Source organism: Mauremys reevesii, linkage group 4, assembly GCF_016161935.1.
Source record: "Mauremys reevesii isolate NIE-2019 linkage group 4, ASM1616193v1, whole genome shotgun sequence".
In the NCBI taxonomy this organism is placed as follows: Eukaryota; Metazoa; Chordata; order Testudines; family Geoemydidae; genus Mauremys; species Mauremys reevesii.
The window spans coordinates 120,314,148-120,329,805 of NC_052626.1; the positions used below are offsets into that span (position 1 = coordinate 120,314,148).

Sequence of the window (15,658 nt, forward strand, 5' to 3'; positions counted from 1 at the left end):
ACTAGACTGAGACAGCCTCTGAACTGGTAACTGTAACACTGACTAGCGGGACAGTGTGTCTATGTGTGTAATTAAATGCATATGCTAATTGTTGTATCTCCAATATCCGCGGCGTATTGCCTTTTCCCCTAAAAAAAATCCCGTGTGCTTCTTCTAAGCATAACATTTGTTGCTGGAGAATTGCAAAAGGGGGAGGACATGCACCGTGATTGTTGAAAATACTGCTCTAAAGGGTATATCATACGTATAAAGTGATCAATCATTCAGTTGTGCACACCCCCGGTCATAGAGATATTGGGCAATAGGGAGAAGATTAGAGTCCTCAGTGCTCCTACCCGTCTGTCGGAAAAATATATATAAATTTATATATATAAATTACATAGGTGAATATACCCTCGATCATAGCAGGATCAAGCCTAAAAGGTAGGGGGGTTAGTGTTTCCCCCTCCTGCTCTGTCAGTCAGGGTTTTTTTAGTGTGTACAGACTTTTTGTGTTTTATAAGTCCCAGCACAAGCATGGGCATTATGTTAAATGTCTTGTTTTTCCCTTTTTTCTATTTTTGCCTTGGTTTTATTAACTGGGAGATGTCCCAGCCCTTTTTATTCTCTAATCTGATGGTGTGAGAGCCTGGGTTTGTACATACATGCAGCATGTGCGTACGAGCGCCAGTAGAATCCACACCAGGAAGGCGCCTTAAAGAAAGTTCCCCGGATAGAAGTAGCCCTAAAACAGTCTCAAAGACATTCACTGAAGTATGTTCTGTCTGTGTGTGTTTGAGGCCTGAGAAACAAAGCTGTCAGCTGTAAATTGCTAAATAAGAGATGTCAAACTGCTGCTTAGCAGAGTGTGTTTTTTCAAAGCCTGCACTGTAATAGCTCTGGGTGAGGGGAGGAAAGTGTTCACCAGCACACATTGAAATGTCAGGAGAAAGCTTTGTAATTGGCTCTGAGCTTGTGGTTCGGACATTAAATAATAAACTCCTTACAGTATTAAGAGAGTGACCCAGCACCAAGTTATAGATTTGGTTGATTGGGTAAAATTCTTTAGCTGGGATTCATAACCCAAACAGTCACCTTCTTAGATCCTTTTTAGGATTAATACAACAAATAATCAGTTCTTATTAATTTGACGAGGTAACTAATTTGGTGACATAGTTTTGATTTAACACTGAGACTAATTTAATTGGGGTTTGATTTTGTTTGGATAGTTGCATTGCTCTGTGCTTCATTTAGTTTTGTAGTACGATTAGTAGCTTCACTTTGGTGATACAGTTTGTTGGTGTAATAGTTTTAATACAATTTATAAAACTGAAACCAAACATTTATTTCAATAAGCAACAGGGGTCTACAACCTTGAGGATGTGGGCAGATATCAGTGGGTGAACCTAAAAAGCCTAACCAGCTCCACATAATAAGCCTTTGGGTCTCACAGACCTGACAGTCTCTTCCAGTCCTGCGCCTGTGGAGACTGAATGTGTAAATTCAACAAGCTCACAAAACGGGAGTGTATTTTCCCCACAGTGTGAGGTTCTCACTCTTAACACCAGCAGGAGAATATGCATCCGGAGTCCTTGGTGATGCCAGAGATGCCTTAAAAGAGGCAGGTCCTGTCCCTAGCTGCTGTCCCAGCTAGCAGGCCGACAGCCAGGCCAGAGCAGTGTCGGTGCAATGGCTCCTGCTCACCAATTCTTCCATATATGTTTGACCATATCAGGTTTCCTCTTTTTCACAGCATCTAGCTCTCTCTGTGTGTCTTCATTTACATTGACACTGCTCAAGCTGTGGGGAAAAACAAGTCAAGAAAAAGTGTTAGACATAATGCCTGAGAACACAGTCCCTTTGAAGCAGAGTTAGCCGCACACCATTGGTTTCAGTTAAATCATCTCTGGAATGGACACAAAAGACTATTGCAATGAATGTTCAGACATAACTATTTGGGCCCATCTTCTTTCCCCATCCCACACATTTCTGGTCCACACCAATAGTCACCATCTGCACTGGATTCCCTTTGGAGTCTGACCAGGCCCGTCCTTGCCTGCTGAAGAGGCTGCTGTTGAGTGACGTGCGTCACTCTCGGCCCACTTAGAGGGAGGGAGATGCCAGCATGTGACATTTATAGCAAGCAAGAAAACAGACTTCAGCGAACTTATTTGTTTCTGAATTGTTATTAATCTATAAAGTTATTGTTCTAAATCTAAATCATTTTGAAAGCTGCCAATATGTGTTTTGGTTGTAACATCCCAGAACCAAAGGCTGTGTGGGGGATGTCTAGGACTGTGTAGAAATCTGGACGTTGTTTAAATGTATTTGCTATCTCAATGCTCCACAGAACTTACTTCCATTTTTTAATTCCCATCAGTCTTTTATCTTCCTTTATTTCTGGTCCTTTTAGTTCTCTCTCTTTTATAGATTTGCCTTTTCCCCTTCAGGCCAGTGGTATAGAAATTTCAAAACATTCTCTTGTAGCTGTCTGGCTGTCCGGGTGTGGTGGATTTAAATGCTGCTTAAGCTGAAACTCTGGTAGCTTTTATGAACTAAGATGATCTTAAAAACAGTTTAAAACTGCCTGACATTGTTCTGGAGGAAAAGGCAGATGTCAGTTGCCTAAGGTGCCGGCTGGACCTTCCAATCCTACCAATATCTGTATGAGCTACTGAATAGACAGACAACCAAGATGAGGAGGAGAAGAGTGAAGAAACGGGGTTGCCATCATAGATAGAAAAAGAAATTAAACAAAAACAATTAGGTGTCGACTTTGTATCCTTTCCCTCTTTTCCTTTTTCTTTTTTTCTTTGTTTGGCTTTGTCCCAGAATTATTTGTTGAAATGGTGGTAAATTATCATTTGCATGGAGGGCTATTTTAATTCAATTGTGAAACACCCCTGACTCGTATTCTCAGTCCTGCTTACTGAGTAAAATAACTGAGATTCTAACTAGAGTGACCAGATATTCCGATTTTATAGGGACAGTCCCGATTTTTAGCTCTTTTTCTTATATAGGCTCCGATTACCCCCCACCCCCTGTCCCAATTTTTCACACTTGCTGTCTGATCACCCTAATTCTAACACAAAACTACGCTGCCTTTGAAGTGCTCAGCCACTTTATTATCCCATGTTTAAGCTAGTCAAGCTGCATGAATAATACATTTTTCAGATTGGTGGCTGAACAGAAGAAAAAAAAAAGAAAAGGTTCATTTTGAATCAAAACCTCAAATTTTCAGGGTTTTTGTTGTTGTTGTTGTTAAAAGAAATCAAACAAACAATTTTTTTGGTGCCAAATGAAAATTTATTTGATCTGAAAAAAATTCGGGTCTTTTTGTGGTTTTCTTTAGTTTCTTTTTAAGTGCTTTTTACCCTCAAAAAACAAATTAATCAAATTAGCTACATTTCTAAACAAAACATTGTTTCAAAGTGACAAGACAAATCTTTTGTTTAAAAAAAGCCAGCTTTTTATTCTGCCAAAATTATTCATCAGATGCAACATCCATTTGCAAATATTTTCATCCTGAAACTGCATTTTTCTGCAAATTTACTATTTGAGCAAAAAATGTCACCCAGCTCTACTGGTATCACAGCAGTGGATCTCTCTTCCTTTCTCTGCAGGAAGAGACTAGGTGCCAGTTCTTGGGTGCATGGACAATAACATTGTGACCCCAGGAGAAAGAGCTTAAATCACATCAATATGTGCCAGATTTTCCAAAGAACTCAGCACCCACAACTGGGGCTGGATGTTCAAGGGGACTGAAGTCCCATTTACCCAGGGTGCTGCTGGCTTTTCTGAAAATCTGACCATAGAAGTCACAAGCTACTGCATGCTGAGCACTTTAGAAAGCCTGGCCCCATGTGAAAGGAACACTCGTGAAAGGAGCCCACTTGTAACTTACCCCAGTTTCTGCAGTTTGCAGTTTGGGTGTTTCAGTCCTTCACACAACTGTTTCACACCTGAGTTGTCCATTGTTTTCTCTCCCAGGATCAGCTCTGTCAGCGTCTGGTTGGTGCTGAGAGCAGAGGCGAGATCCTCACAACAAGCAGCTGTGAAATGGCAACCACTCAGTCTGCAGGAGCCAGAGAGATACAAAGATTTGTGACTGCTTATTTTTGCCCCATTCGCTGCCATCAGCAGTCTTCATTCTAGGCATGCACAGTAAACCACAGTGCTCTGAGAGGAGCCTTTGGGATTAGTCATAAATTCCAAGGCCAGAAGGGCCCACTGTGATCATCTGGTCTGACCTGCAGTACAGGACGTCCCCCAAACAATTCCTGTTTGAACTAGAGCAGAGCTTGTCGACAAAAATATTCCATCTTGATTTTAAAATTGCCAGTGACAGAGAATCCACCACAACCCTTGGTAAATTGTCCCAGTGGTTAGCTGCCCTCACGGAACCTTATTTCCAGTCTGAATTTGTCTAGCTTCAACTTCCAGCCATTGGATCCTGTTATACTTTCCTCTGCTAGACTGAAGAGCCCGTTATCGAATATTTGTTCCCCACGTAGGTACTTGTACACTGTGATCATGTAACCTCTTAGCCTTCTCTTTCTTAAGCTAAGTAGATCGAAGTCTGTCACTATAAGGCAGGTTTTCCCATCCTTGTATTATTCTCATGGCTCTTCTCAGGACCTTCTCCAATTTATCACCATCCTTCTTGGACTGTGGGCACCAGAACTAGACACAATATTTCAGTAGCCATCATCACACCAGTGCCAAATACAGAGGTAAAATAACCTCAACTCCTACTCGAGATTCTTCTCTTTATACATCCATTAGCCAGGGGCGGCTCCAGGCCCCAGCATGCCAAGCGTGTGCTTGGGGTGGCACGCCGCGGGGGGCGCTCTGCCGGTCGCCGGGAGGGCAGCAGGCTGCTCCAGTGGACCTCCTGCAGGCATGCCTGCGGAGGGTCTGCTGGTCCCGCAGCTCCGGTGGAGCATCTGCAGGCACGCCTGCGGGAGGTCCACCGGAGCCGCGGGACCGGCGACCGGCAGAGCGCCCCCCGCAGCGTGCCGCCGTGCTTGGGGCGGCAAAATGGCTAGAGCCGCCCCTGCCATTAGCCCTTTTGGCCACAGCAACACACTGGGAGCTCATGCTTAGCTGATTATCCACCGTACTCCCTCAAGTCTTTTTCAGAGTCACTGCTTCCCAAGATAGGGTTCCCCATCCTGTAAGTGTGGCCTAAATTATTTGTTTCTAGATGCACACATTTCTATTGGTCTATATTAAAATGTACATATTGTTCGCTTGCACCCAATTTCCCAAGCAACACAGATCGCTCTGTAGCAGTAACTTGTGCTCTACATTATTTCCCCTTTTGCAATTTTTGTGTTATCTGCAAACTTTATCAGTGATACTATGTTGTCTGCCAGGTCATTGATAAAAATGTTATGAAGCATAGGGCCAATCGATCCCTCTGGGATCCCCATAGAAACACACCCTCTTCTCTTAAACACTACAAGCCCTGGAGGGAATAATTTACCATGTGCAGGTGTTGTGTCAGTTACTATGTGTTCTATATGAGCTTGTTCAGATGAGTTGAAGGGACAGGCAGATTGAGGTGTGTGATACAGGAGGGCCTGGGAGCAGGGGTAGAGTGGTAGCCTCAGGCTAATTAAGGTGTGGTTCCCTGTAGACTAGGGAGGGTTGCTACAGGTTAATTGTAGCACCTGTAGTCAATTAAGGCCCCATCAGGAACCTAATGAAACCCCCTGCTTCAGGCAGTCAGGGGAAGAGGAGGAAGGAGAGAGGACTAGAGCTTGGAGGTGTGTTGTGAGATTTGAGAGATCAGAGAACCAAAGTAAGGGAGACTCCCTCCTCCAACATCTAAGGACTGAGGATAACCCCACCCAAGGGGGAAGAGGGTAAGAAACCCGCAGAGGTTGAGAGGGACTCAGAGTGAGGAGAAAACCCAGACCCCTTTCCCGCTTCCCTCCTCTACCACCTTCCTGGGCCACTAGTGGGGCCCTTGGCACCCAAGAGCAGGGGCAAGGGGTAGTGTCTTAGCCCCTCCCAAGAAAAGCGCAGGACCCACCATACAAACATTGGCCATCTTATTACAAGTGCTATTTCTAATGGGTGGGATGGTCCTAACAATACACTGTAATGACCTGCTGGTTCCCTACTGGTTCCCTGCTAGAATGGTAGGAAGAGAAAGGACTAAACCAGTGTTCCCCAAAGTGGTGCCCGTGGGTGCCATGGCACCCAACAGGGCATTTATGTGTGCCCGCCTAGTGCCCAGCAGAGGACCTGCCAGGGACAGAGAACTCAGGCTGCAGGCACGGTGTTCTCGGTCCCCGGCAGGTGCGGGGCCCACCTAGTGCCCAGCAGAGAAGAGAATCTGGGGCCCTGCGCCTGCTGGGCACAGAGTACTCCAGGGCTGCAGGCACCAGTGTTCTCTGTCCTTGTGGCTTTTCTCCGGCATGTCTCTGGATTCATATATTATGTAATATTAAATATGTTTTTTGGTATTATTTAATGTACAAATACAAAATAAGCCTTGAAAAATTGTTGGCGCCCGCCACACTCTTCTGAAAACATGAATATGCTACTGGTCACAAAAAGGTTGGGGACCACTGGGCTAGGTTATTCTGGTAGAGGAAGAACCTAGATTAGCATCTCACCAGTAGGAGGCGCTGTGTTAATCAGAATGACGAGGAAAGAGAAGTGACATCCTTTGGACAGAAGGGATCAGGCTGGGAGAGCGAGATGGCCAGTGTGTGTGGGGGTGAGCAGCAGGCTGCAGGTAGCAAGGACAGAAAGCCTGGCAGTGGTATCCTGAGAGCCAGGGCAAGGAGGCAGGTGGGAAGGGGAGAGCTGATCAGAGAAGCAGGCTGTGGCTGGCGGGCTGGGAGCAGCAGCACCAGGACATGTGGGGGTGGAGCAGCCTGCAAGCAGGAGGCGAGAGGCAATTGCTAAGGCTTAGTGACACAGGAGGACAATGCACAGGGATGCTGAGGAGACCAGAGATGACAGGGCTGAGCTCTGGCCAGTGGGGTTGCAGACCAGCCTTGAATTAGCTGCCATGAGAAGGATGTGCCAGAAAGGGCACTGGGTGCCAGCCCACATCCCGTTCTCAGTGACATACTTGCTGACTGGGCTGTGTTATCAGTAGCTGGGGTGACAATGCAGATTTGGCCGTGCACTGCTACAGGCTGGGGAGCGACTGGCTAAGCAGCAGTTCTGCAGAAAAAGATTTGGGGATTACAGTGGATGAGAAGCTGGATATGAGTCAGCAGTTTGCCCTTGTTGCCAAGAAGGCCAATGATATATTGGGCTGCATTTTAGTAGGAGCATTGCAAGCAGATCAAGGGAAGTGATTATTCCCCTCTCTTCAGCACTGGTGAGGCCACATCTGGAGTATTGCATCGAGTTTTGGATCCCCCACTACAGAAGGGATGTGGACAAATTGGAGAGAGTCCAGAGGAGGGCAACAAAAATGATTAGGAGGCTGGGGCACATGACTTATGAGGAGAGGCTGAGGGAACTGGCTTATTTAGTCTGCAGAAGAGAAGCGTGAGGGGGGATTTGATAGCAGCCTTCAAGTACCTGAAGGGAGGTTCCAAAGAAGATGGAGCTGGGCTAGTCTCAGTGGCGGCAGATAACAGAACAAGGAGCAGTGGTCTCAAGTTGCAGTGGGGGAGGTCTAAGTTGGATATTAAGAAAAATATTTCAGTAGGAGAGTGGGGAAGCACTGGAATGGGTTACCGAGGGCGGTGGTGGAATCTCCATCCTTAGAGGTTTTTAAGGCCTGGCTTGAAAAAGCCCTGGCTGGGATGATTTAGTTGGGGATTGGTCCTGCTTTGAGCAGGGGGTTAGACTAGATCAGTGGTCCCCAACGTGGTGCCTGCAGGCGCCATGGCGCCCGCCCAGGCATTTATATGCGCCCGCTTATTGCCCAGCAGGGGACCTGCCAGGGACAGAGAACTCTGGGGCTGCAGGCTGCGGGCACCGGTGTTCTCGGTCCCTGGCAGGTGCGGGGCCGCAGCTTAAGCCGGAGAGAAGCCGCGGCCCCGCGCCTGCCGGGGACAGAGAACTCTGGAGCTGTAGGCGCTGGTGTTCTCGGTCCCCGGCAGGTGCGGGGCCCACCTAATGCCCAGCAGAGAAGAGAATCTGGGGCTCACCGCCTGCTGGGGACAGAGTACTCCAGGGCTGCAGGCACCGGTGTTCTCTGTCCTTGTGGCTTTTCTCCGGCTTCTCTCTGGATTCATATATTATGTAATATTAAATATGTTTTTTTGTATTATTTAATGTACAAATACAAAATAAGCCTTGAAAAATTGTTGGCGCCTGCCACGCTCTTCTGAAAACATGAATGTGCTACTGGTCACAAAATGGTTGGGGAGCACTGGACTAGATGACCTCCTGAGGTCCCTTCCAATCCTAATCTTCTATGATTCTGTTTAATGATGGGTAATGATCAGAGGGGAGTCTCAGCCCCTTTGTGGGAAACACATTAATGTTGATATTTATTCACATTTACTGTTTACAGCCCTTTTGGGAGAAAAGAGCCATGTTCAATTTCCTTTTCTTTCCAGCTCTTTTGGGAGAGCAGGAGTGACAGCTCCAGTTCAGGGCAGTGTGCACACATGTGGGGTTGTTACTGCCTTAGTGAGTAAAATCATTGTTTTCTAATGTCAAAATATGCTGCATTTGTGGTTTGCTAAAAGCCACCAGATTCTGTCCTCGGCTGCACCAAGTTCACATCTGGCACTGCTGAGAGACTTCGAGGAGAAGATATTGGCTGTAACCCACCTTCCTACTGCACTGATCCTGGGCCAGATGGGGGCCAAAACAGCCTCTGGTATAACTAAGAGGAATCTCAGGGCTGCTCTAAGTTACTCCAGCTGTTGTGCCAGGCTAGGATCCGGTGAAGCGTCATTGCACTCCACCCTGCCCCTCCTAACCTCTCTGCCCTTCCTATGCTGAGGCAGGAGGGATGCTGTGGAAGGGTGCCAAAAATGTGGTTAGACCTGCTTTGCACCACCTAAGGATTACCCTGTATTGAGGGACCTTTGGCTGCCCCTTTAGGACAATTACCCAGCTACTTTGCCTGCTGAACAGGGCCCAGGGACTGAGCCCAATGCAGTACTCAGAACTCCTGCATCTTGGTGGGAGTTAGAGCAGCTGATCATTGTAGCCCCTTCTAGCCCTATGTTCTGCAGTTCTCTCATTATTCAGTTGTTTAACTAGCAGAATGTGACCAATGAAGATATCAGTGAGTCTCTGTTCTTTGCCTTGGGAGCAGAGTGGGGCTGGTCCATGGCTGGGTTCTATGCAGGTTATTGTGACCCTGATAAACAGAGTGTAACTCACCAACTACAGTGTTAACAGGCACAGACTAAAGGGAACCATCTGGTACTTACTGCAGTGTCTGTAATTTGCAGTTTGGATGTTTTAATCCTTCACACAGCAGCTGCACTCCTGAATCTCCTAGGTTGTTCCACCTTACGCCGAGCTCTGTCAGGGTCTGGCTGGTGCTGAGAACAGAGGACAGATCCCCACAACAAGCAACTGTGAGATCACAATACCCCAGTCTGTAGGATATGAAGATATACAGAGAGCAAAATGATGACTTGTTTATGCCTCTTCCTCTGCATTTCCCCTTCTTGATACCTGTGTGTAACTCTAAAGCAGGGGTAGGCAACCTATGGCACGTGTGCCGAAGGCAGCATGTGAGCTGATTTTCAGCGGCACTCACACTGCCCAGGTCCTGGCCACTAGTCTGTGGGGCTCTGCATTTTTCTTTAATTTTAAATGAAGCTTCTTAAACGTTTTAAAAAACTTATTTACTTTACATACAACAATAGTTTAGTTATATATTATAGACTTATAGAAAGAGACCTTCTTAAAACATTAAAAGGTATTACTGGCACGTGAAACCTTAAATTAGAGTGAATAAATGAAGACTTGGCACACCACTTCTGAAAGGTTGCCGACCCCTGTTCTAAAGTGATTCTTAATTTGGAAGCAATAGAGAAATCATTTCACTTTGATTCAGATTACAAAAAGACCCCTACATGAGGCTTTAGACCAGGGGTGGGCAAACTACAGCCCGCAGGCCATTTTAAGCCAGCCCTCAAGCTCCTACTGGGGAGTGGGGTCTGGGACTTGCCCTGCTCTGGTGATCTGGTGCTGCAGCCGGGGAACAGGGTTGGGGCTGTTCCACATGGCTCCCGGAAGCAGCCACGTGGCCCCGCTCTGGCACTCCAGCTGGGGAGCGGGGTTGGGGGCCACTCCATGTGGCTCCTGGAGGCAGCGGCATAGCCCCGCTCCGGCTCCTATGCACTCCAATGTCCTCCTCCGGTGCTCCAATGTGAGCTGCAATGGCGGTGCCTGCAGATGGGGCAACATGTAGACAGGGCCGGCTCTACAGTTTTTGCTGCCCCAAGCAGCGCGCCAAATTGCCGCCCTGGGCGGCGGGGGCAGTCCATGTGCCCTTAGGGCGGCAGGCGCGTTTCTGCGGAGGTGGCAATTCGGCGGCAGCGTCTATGTTTAGCTGAAGCTGCCCCGGACAGCTAAACATAGAAGCTGCCACCGAATTGCCGCCGCCGCGGACATGCGCCTGCCGCCCTAAGGGCACCCAGACTGCCCCCCCCTCGCCCATGGCAGCAATTTGGCATGCTGCTTGGGGGCAAAACAAGGGGGGCTGCCGCCCCTTGCAGAATGCCGCCCTAAGCACCAGCTTGGAATGCTGGTGTCTGGAGCTGGCCCTGCGTGTAGAGCTGCCTGGTTGCGCCTCTGTGTAGGAGCTGGAGAAGGGACATGCTGCTGCTTCTGGGAGCCATTTGAGGTAAGTGCCACCTGGAGCCTGCACCCCTGAGCTTCTCCTCGCACCCCTGAGCTTCTCCCCACACCCCAACCCCCTGCCCCAGCCCTGATCCCCCTCCTGCCCTCTGAATCCCTCCATTCCAGCCCAGAGAACTCTCCTGCATGCCAAACCCCTCATCCCCAGCCCCACTCCAGAACCTGCACCCCCAGCCTGCACCCCTTCCCGCACCCCAATCCCCTGCCACAGCCCTGAGTCCCCTCCCGCCCTCCAAACCCCTCAATCCCAGCCCAGAGCACTCTTCTATACCCCAAACTCCGCATCCCCCAGCACCACCCCAAAGGCCGCAACCTCAGCCGGAGCCCTCACTCCCCTGCACCCCACTCCCCATTGCAGCTCACAGTCCCCTCCCGCACCCTGAATGCCTCATTTCTGGCCCCACCCCAGAACCCGCTCCCCCAACCACAGCCCTCACCCCTTCCCACACCCCAACCCCAATTTTGTGAGCATTCATGGCCCACCATACAATTTCTATTCCCAGATGTGGCCCTCAGGCCAAAAAGTTTGCCCACCCCTGCTCTAGACCTCTAACACACAATTAGAGCTACAACCAAAACCCCAGTAGCATTAAATTAATTATTCTAATAGGAACTTATTCATTCAGCTACAGAAAACACCTTCTCAACCCTCTTTAAAACCCCAGTCAAACAGAGGCTCATTGCAGCATGCCCAGAAGGTCCCTAAATGTGGGGTATTTTGGACTGTGGGAAAGGGAAAGTCCCAGAGCCCTCACAGATGCCAACCATCCCTTTTCTTTTATAATAAAGGGGGAATCAGCTCAGGTGCCCGTGCTGACTGCAGTTGGGGCAGACACAATCCCTCAGGTAGGCCAGTCCCAGGTCATTTAGGGCTTTATTGATCAGAACCAGCCTCTTAAATTCCACCCAGAGACCAATGTGCAACCAGTGCAGATCCTGGAGCCATGTGCTCCCAGCAGGATGCTATGCTCAGTAAGTGACCTAGCACTGTCTACACTGGGGTTTACGTCGGCTTAACTCTCTCGGGGGGGGGGGGTGAATTTTTCATGCCCCTGAGTGACGTAGCTGGGTCGACCTAACTTTCTAGTGTGGACCAAACCTTAGTGAGTACAATAAACAGAGGACCTACAGAAAATATCTATGGGGCATGAAGAGGCTCCGTGTGACCCAACTTCTGTCTAGTAAAATACGACAAATCTACAGTTTGGTGGGGTCTCTCAGCTGTACGCAGGAGGAGAGTAGGTGTTTTTGGGTGGTCATTAGATGAACCATTTGGGATTTTTTTCAGTGAAATAGTTTTTCCGTCAGAAAATGCAGATTAGTCACACACTTTTTGTGGGAACGTCGTGGTGTTGATGGAAGTCCTGTCAGGAAGGTCTTTCTTAGCCAGGCTGGACTTTCAAGGCAAAACTACAGACAGAGCAAGCCTAGAATAACCAGTAGCCCTGTGGTTGGGGCATTCACCTGGCCTGTGTGAAGCCCAGCTTCGTCTCCTCCCAAATCAGGCAGAGCAGTGACTTTAACCTGTGCCCCCCACACCTCAGGTGAGTGCTCTAACCAGTGGGATCACAATGCAGAACGGGGGAAATATTAAGTTTTCTCAGGATAGAAAACAGTTTTCCTCAGCTGCCAGGAGTACAGATGCCTCAGTAGACAAAGCTCAGGTCACTGTTAATAAGCACAGACTGCAGGAAGCCAGCGGTTACTTACACTAGTTTCTGCAGTTTGCAGTCTGGGTGTTTCAGTCCCTCACACAGCAGCCGCACACCTGAATCCCTCAGTTTGTTATCTGCCAGTTCCAGCTCTGTCAGGCTCTGGCTGGTGCTGAGAATAGTGGCGAGATCCCCACAGCAAGCAGCTGTGAGGCTGCAACTCCCCAACCTACAAGAGACAAATACACAGAGAGAGAAGTGATCACTTGTTTCCTCCGTGTTGGCTGTGGTTCCCTCACTGGTGTAGGTATCTGTCTGGAGAGGGTTTCATTTCCATTCTGGAGGGAGGGAAGGATAGCTCCTGCCACATGTGCCACTAGCCAAATACTTAGGGGCTAGGGACATCCCATGTCCTCAGCGAGTAAGGGATTAATTCTGGCTTCCTTCAATCTGTCCTTGCACAGGTGCTCAGGGAAAGGGCTATAAAAACAGCTGTTGGGGAGCCAGTGGGTGCAGAATGGCTGTGGGTTGAGATGGCTGCAAATCCAGGCTGAGTGAGCCTCAGGCTGGGGTGGTTTATGATTTGATGTGTTTAAGTTGTTTTGCTTTGCTGATTGAGATTTGCTTCTGCTGAAATATCCTTCCTGATTACCAGAGTCTTGCTGCCGTACAGTGCTAGGACCATGGTACCACCCCATACACCTGCTGCTCACGCTGCCTCTTCCCGACTCTCAATAAGACATTTGCTGTTGCAGCTGAGTCTTCAGAGCTTTGCTGGTCCTGCAAATTTGGCCTGAAACTACACCTGGGAGGATATATCATGCAGGGTCTCTCAGGGGTCCGTCCTGCGTCCGGAACTGCTCAATATTTTCATTAACAGCTTGAATGATGGAGTGGCAAGCACACTTATAACATCTGCAGATGGCACCAAGCTGGGGAGGGGTTACAAACAATTTTAGAAGACAGGATTAGAATTCAAAATGATCTTGATTCATTGGAAAATTGGTCTGAAATTTATCATATTAAATAGAGACGTGCAATGTTCTGCAGTTAGGAAGGTAAAATATCAAATGCACAACTACAAAATGGGGAATAACTGGCTAGGGGGCAGTACTGCAGAAAATGACCAGGGGATTATAGTGGATCACAAAGTGAATATGAGTAAACAGTGTGATGTATTTTTTGGAAAAAGGCTAATATCACTGTAGGGCGTGTTAGCAGGAGAATCGTAGGTAAGACATGGGAGGTGAATGTCCCATTCTACTCATCACCAGTGAGGCCTCAGCTGGAGAACTGTGTCCAGTTTGGGGCATCACAGTTCAAGAAAGATGTTGACAAATTAGAGTCCAGATGAGAGCAACAAAAGTGAAAAGAGGTTTAGAAAACAAGCTCCACAAGAAAAGGGTGAAAGACTTGGGCATGTTTAGTCTACAGAAGGCAAGGCTGAGGGGCAACATGATAACAGTCTTCAACTATGTGAAAGGTTGTTATAAAGAGAATGGTGATCCATTGTTCTCCATGTCCACCAAGGGTAGGACAAGAAGTAATCAGCTGAATCAGCAGCAAGGGAGATTTAGGTTGGATATTAGGAAACACTTTCAAACTATAAGGAGAGTAAAGCCCTGGAACAAGTTACCTAGGGAGACTGTGGAATCCCTGTCCTTGGAGGTTTTTAAGAACAGGTGAGACAAACACCTGTCAGGGATGGGCTACGTTTACTTAATTCTGCCTCTGCACTGTGGTATGAACTTGATGACTTCTCGAGGTCCCTTTCAGCCGTATATTTCTATGGAGTGGAAGGTGCAGGGCCTGGGGCTGGTGGGAGCACAAGCATTACAGTTCGGTAATCCAGCAGCCAGAGCTACCATGCTAGCAGGCACAGACTGGAGGAGACCAGCCAGTACTTACAGTATTTTCTGCAGTTTGCAGTTGGGATGTCTCAGTCCCTCACACAACACCTGCACGACTGAATCTCCCAGCTTCGCCCCCCAAAGGTTCAGCTCTGTCAGGGCCTGGCTGGTGCTGAGAGCAGAGGAGAGGAACCCACAACATACAGCTGAGAGTTTGCACCACTCCAGCCTGCATGAAATGAAGAGAGAATGGAAAACGATTCATTTCTGACCTTTGCACTGTGTTCCCCTCACAGATGTCTGTGTGAGTCTAGAAATATTTATTATTGTGGGAGTGCAGGGAGAGACGACAGCGCTGTGGGAAGAGGCCAGGGGGAATAAAAACACAAAAGGCCGTTAGTGTGGATTTTTTCCATGCACACCCATCAGGCAGGGTTTAGCTCTCATTTATGTTGGTGTAACTCTGGAGCAAATCCCTTGCAGTCAATAAAGGCAGACTTGCAAATACAGAGCAGCTGAGAGCACAGTCTGGCCCATTATGTCAGTTACGCAGCACTCCACAAGTGACTGGTCATTTGAAGTAAAGGGAGGGGGCAAGTTGTGGGGTCACTTTTAGTGGGTTGGGAGTGGGAAGGTCGTGGCTGGAAAATAGTTCAAACGTTTTCATTGCTAGCACTCTGGATCCTTTCTGGTCTAAGCAGATGGAGCCAGTATAAGCTCTCCAGCCCAAAATGTTCCCCAGGGCCGTTTTGGGGCAGATTTTCAAGACAAAAGCACCAGCAAAGTGAATGTCAAAATCAGCCTTCTGTTTCTGCAGCTGCTGTCTATCACTGGAGGTTTTGGGTTAATGCCACCAACTCCTACTCCAGGGACCCCCACTCTTTCCCCAGAACATCAGACCCATGGCTGGAGGCTGAGCTGCTTCTGTCCCCATCTCAAAGCTCTGCCTGTCAGTATGTAGGTAGACAAGACTCATCTCAAAGCTCTTTGTTTTTTCTCCACCATCAGTGACGACTGGCCTCTCCTCCCCCACAGCCCTGCAGAGAGTGATGGTGGCACCTCTCCCTGGTGGCAACTGCCCCATCTCTCCCTCACAGCTCGGAGGAGGGTGGGGAACGAGTAACTCACTGAGAGTGATATGGGGGGCGGGGGCGGGAGGGAAGATACACAACTGAAGTGTGTCTGCTTCACTGCTGTGCTGCTCTGACAGATCTACTGGAATAGTCCATGGAATAGTCTCCCCCCGGAAGGGGTGGAAGCTCCATGACTTGGGCCATCATCACAGTAGACTAGACAACTCACGGGGAAATACACTGTAGGGAGCAGGGCACAAGGTGAAATAATGGCCTTGTGAATTTGGTGCAG

At 48.3% G+C, this 15,658-nt stretch overlaps 1 pseudogene; it reads right to left on the reverse strand.

The window, feature by feature from the left end:
* Positions 1-1,442: 1,442 nt before the first annotated feature.
* The window catches only part of LOC120405186, a 63,192-nt pseudogene continuing 48,976 nt past the window's right edge, over positions 1,443-15,658 (reverse strand).